This window comes from Lolium perenne, chromosome 2 (assembly GCF_019359855.2).
Source record: "Lolium perenne isolate Kyuss_39 chromosome 2, Kyuss_2.0, whole genome shotgun sequence".
Lineage (NCBI taxonomy): Eukaryota > Viridiplantae > Streptophyta > Magnoliopsida > Poales > Poaceae > Lolium > Lolium perenne.
This window is the reverse complement of record NC_067245.2, coordinates 121121825-121127355: the sequence shown is the minus strand read 5'-3', so window position 1 is coordinate 121127355 and position 5531 is coordinate 121121825.

Sequence of the window (5531 nt, the reverse complement as noted above, 5' to 3'; positions counted from 1 at the left end):
GTGAAAACATGTGATCCTCATACCTACGCCTTCCCCTCCAGTTATCCCAGTTGCTGTCACTCTGGGGCCTCGGGTTCTGGATATAGACATGTGCGAACAACTTGTAGATACAATCTAAGCAATAACTATAGAGCTTAAATCTAAGATCATGCCACTCGTGCACTAGTGACAAGCATTAAACACAACAAGATTGCAGCAACAATAACTTCACAAACTTTATAGATAGACTAATCATAATGTAACAATCCATCGGATCCCAACAAACACAACACCAATTACATCAGATGAATCTCAATCATGTAAGGCAGCTCATGAGATCATTGTATTGAAGTACATGGGAGAGAAAGTACCAACTAGCTACAGCTAGAACCCGTAGTCCATGGGGGAACTACTCACGGAGCATGATGGAGGCGGTGGCGTCGATGGAGATGGCTTTCGGGGGTACTTCCCCGTCTCGGCAGGGTGCCGGAACAGAGATTCTGTCCCCCGAAACGGAGTTTCGCGATGGCGGCGGCGCCCCTGGAGTCTTTCTGGAGTTTCGTAAATTGGTATCGCGTTTTTAGGTCGAAATGGCTTATATAGGCGAAGAGGCGGCGTAGGAGGGCACCTGGGGGTCCCACCCCATAGGGCGGCGCAACCCCCTTCCAGGCCGCGCCGGCCTATGGTCTGGGGGCCCAGGCCTCCCCTCTGACTCCCCTTCGGTGTCCTAGTCCGTCTCAGTGAATTATGATGTTTGGTCTTCATTTCGTTGAATTCCGAGAATATTGCCCGAACAGCCTTTCTGGAACCAAAAACAGCAGAAAACAGGAACTGTCACTTCGGCATCTTGTTAATAGGTTAGTTCCAGAAAATGCATAAAATCATTATAAAGTGCGAGCAAAACATGTAGGTATTGTCATAAAACAAGCATGGAACATCAGCAATTATAGATACGTTGGAGAAGTATCAGCATCCCCAAGCTTAGTTCCTACTCGCCCTCGAGTAGGTAAACGATAAAAAGAATAATTTCTGTAGTGACATGCTACTCACATAATCTTGATCATACTGTTGTAAAGCATATGAGATGAATGAAGTGACTCAAGGCAATGATCTATAGTTGCTAACTTATAGATAACATATAGCAAAACTTTTCATGAATAGTACTTTCAAGACAAGCATCAAAATTCTTGCATAAGAGTTAACTCATAAAGCAATAAATTCAAAGTAAAGGCATCGAAGCAACACAAAGGAAGATACAAGTTTCAGTAGTTGCTTTCAACTTTCAACATGTATATCTCATGGATAATTGTCAACACAAAGTAATATGATGAATGCAAATAAGCAAGTATGTAGGAATCAATGCACACAGTTGACAGAAGTGTTTGCTTCTAAGATAGAAAGAAGTAGGTAAACTGACTCAACATAAAGTAAAAGAAAGGCCCTTCGCGGAGGGAAGCATGGATTAAATCATGTGCTAGAGCTTTTTAAGTTTTGAAATCATATAGAGAGCATAAAAGTAAAGTTTTGAGAGGTGTTTGTTGTTGTCAACGAATGGTAGTGGGCACTCTAATCCCCTCATCAAACAGACTTTCAAAGAGTGGCTCCCATGAAGGACGTTATCTCTACCAGCAAGGTAGATCATCCCTCTTCTCTTTTGTTTACACATGTACTTTAGTGTAGTTTTTTTTATTTAAGGATGACACTCCTTCCAACCTTTTGCTTTCACAAGCCATGGCTAACCGAATCCTCGGGTGCCTTAACATTCACATACCATGAAGGAGTATCTATTTGCAAAATTAAGTTGCTTACTGATGAATCAAAGCAAAACATGTGAAGAGAATTATTAATGAAAGTTAATTAATTGGGGTTGGGAACCCCGTCGCCAGCTCTTTTTGCAAAATTATTGGATAAGCGGATGAAGCCACTAGTCCATTGGTGAAAGCTGCCCAACAAGATTGAAAGATAAAACACCACATACTTCCTCATGAGCTATAAAACATTGACACAAATAAGAGATAATAACTTTTGAATTGTTTAAAGGTAGCACATGAAGTATTTACTTGGAATGGCAGAGAAATACCACATAGTAGGTAGTTATGGTGGACACAAATGGCATAGGTTTTGGCTCAAGGTTTTGGATGCACGAGAAGCATTCCCTCTCAGTATAAGGCTTTGGCTAGCAAGGTTGTTTGAAGCAAACACAAGTATGAACCGGTACAGCAAAACTTACATAAGAACATATTGCAAGCATTATAATACTCTACACTGTCTTCCTTGTTGCTCAAACACTTTTACCAGAAAATATCTAGACCTTAGAGAGACCAATCATGCAAACCAATTTCAACAAGCTCTACGGTAGTTCTCCACTAATTGGTTTAAACTACATGGTGCAAGAGCTTAAACTTGATCTACTTGAGAGCTCAAAACAATTGCCAAGTATCAAATTATTCAAGACAATATGAAGCATTTTCTGTTTCCAACCAAATAGCAATAAATGCAACAGCTTCCAACTTTTGTCATTGAACATTAAAAGTAAAACGAAGAACACCAGTGTTCATATGAAAAAGCGGAGCTTGTCTCTCTCCCACACAAGGATTGCTAGGATCCGATCTTATTCAAACAAAAACAAAAATAAAAACACACAGACGCTCCAAGTAAAGTACATAAGATGTGACCGAATAAAAATATAGTTTCAATAGAAGTGACCTGATAAGTTGTTGATGAAGAAGGGGATGCCTTGGGCATCCCCAAGCTTAGACGCTTGAGTCTTCTTAAAATATGCAGGGATGAACCACGGGGGCATCCCCAAGCTTAGACTTTTCACTCTTCTTGATCATATATCATCCTCCTCTCTTGACCCTTGAAAACTTCCTTCACACCAAACTTCTCATAAACTTCTTTAGGGGGGTTAGTACTCAAAAAACTTTAATCCACTTTAGTCCTGTAGTGACACATTGCAAGAACTCAATAAAACATTAGCTACAGCTCTCCACGTCTAGAAAGCCTTGCTTAAAGTCCACAAGAGACAATGCAAAAAACAGAGACAGAATCTGCCAAAACAGAACAGCCAGTAAAGACGAATTTTAAAGAGGTACTTCCGTTGCTCAAATCAGAAAACTCAAAACTAATGAAAGTTGCATACATATCTGAGGAACACGCATGTAAATTGGCAGATTTTCTAAGTTACCTACAGAGAATTATACTCAAATTCATGACAGATAGAAATCTGTTTCTGCGCAGAAATCCAAATCTAGTATCAACCTTCTATTAGAGACTTCACTTGGTACAACAATGCAATAAAATAAAGATAAGGAGATGTTTCTACAGTAGTAACAACTTCCAAGACACAATAAAACAGTAGCAAAATAAAAACATGGGTTATCTCCCAAGAAGTGCTTTCTTTATAGCCATTAAGATGGGCTCAGTAATTTTAATGATGCTCACATAAGAAGTAAGAGTTGAAGCAAAAGAGAGCATCAAGAAGCAAATTCAAAACACATTTAAGTCTAACCCACTTCCTATGCATAGGAATATTGTACACAAATAAATTCATGAAGAACAAAGTGACAAGCATAGGAAGATAAAACAAGAGTAACTTCAAAGTTTTCAGCATATAGAGAGGTGTTCTAGTACCATGCAAATTTCTACAACCATATTTTCCTCTCTCATAATAATTTTCAGTAGCTTCATGAACAAACTCAACAATATAACTATCACATGAAGCATGCTTTTCATGATCCACAAACACATAATTTTTATCAAGATCAAAGATAGTGGGATTAAAACTTTGAAACCCACTTTTATCAATAATATAACAAGATGATTGATCAATCTCAAGAGATATGGGACTCATAGATAAAGTCAAGAACTCTCCAATCCCATTTTCATTAGTAGTACAATTAATATTATCAAGTAACATAGGGCCATCATCTAGAGCTTTATCATAAACATTTGCCAAGCAAAATTCTTTAGTACCATGCATTTCGATATCAGGCACAAACAAAGCATTATCATAAGATTTATCAAAATAGCATGGATTATCATAGATAACAGTAGCATAATTATTTTCACAAGTTTTACTCATAGGTGATATTTCAAGAGAATCCACAGGAACATAACATTCATCCTCCTTCGGTAAGCATGGAGGACAATCAAATAGTGTAAGAGATAAAGAGTTACTCTCATTAGAAGGTTGGCATGGGTAGCTAATCCATTCTTCCTCCTTTTGTTCATCACTCTCCTCTTCTTTTTCATCCAATGAGCTTTCAAGTTCATCAATTTCCTCCTCTTTTTCATCCAATGAGCTTTCAGGTTCATCAATTTCTTCTTTCACAGGTTCCTGCAAATTGTGAGTGCATTCTTGTGCATTAATGAGTCTCTCTTTATAATCAATGATATAAGGATTATCACTGTAACTTTCTATGCAAAAATTAAGGATAGAAGAGACATAATCTTTATAATCAATGACATTTTTAATTTTTCGATTTTTCAAATTTTTATGTATTTTTGGGTATATAAGAAAAATAAAACAAGACAAAAAGAAACTAAGCAAAAGTAAACTAAGAAAAATAATACTAGACAGAAATAAACTAAGCACAAATAAACTAGACAAAAGTAAAGTAAGAAGAACAAAATAAAATAAAAACAGAGTGAGAGGTAGAGTGCACTCCCCAGGTGAACTTATGAGTAGAGCTATGCCTCCCCGGCAACAACGCCAGAAAATAGCCTTGATAACCCACAAGTATAGGGGATCGCAACAGTCTTCGAGGGAAGTAAAACCCAAATTTATTGATTCGACACAAGGGGAGGTAAAGAATACTTATAAGCCTTAACAACTGAGTTGTCAATTCAGCTGCACCTGGAAAAGCACTAGTAACAGGGGTGATGTGAAAGCAGCAGTAATATGAGAGCAATAGTAACAGTAACACAGCAGCAGTAGTAGTAACACAGAGGCAATGGCACCAGAAAATAGTTGATACTACTTCCAGTGTCATATAGGAATGAGTATATGATGATGAGAGATGGACCGGGGTTCCCAGCGATCTACACTAGTGGTAACTCTCCAATAACAAGTGTTGGGTGAACAAATTACAGTTGGGCAATTGATAGGATTGAAATAGCATTAAGACAGAACATCAAGATTATAAATCATGTAGGCATGTTTTCCATATATAGTTATACGTGCTCGCAATGAGAAACTTGTATAACATATTTTGTCCTACCAGCCGGTGGCAGTCGGGCCTCAAGGGAATCTACTGGCAATTAAGGTACTCCTTTTAATAGAGCACCGAAGCAAAGCATTAACACTTGGTGAAAACATGTGATCCTCATACCTACGCCTTCCCCTCCAGTTATCCCAGTTGCTCTCACTCTGGGGCCTCGGGTTCCGGACATAGACATGTGCAAACAACTTGTAGATACAATCTAAGCAATAAGTATATAGCTTAAATCTAAGATCATGCCACTCGTGCACTAGTGACAAGCATTAAACACAACAAGATTGCAGCAACAATAACTTCACAAACTTTATAGATAGACTAATCATAATGTAA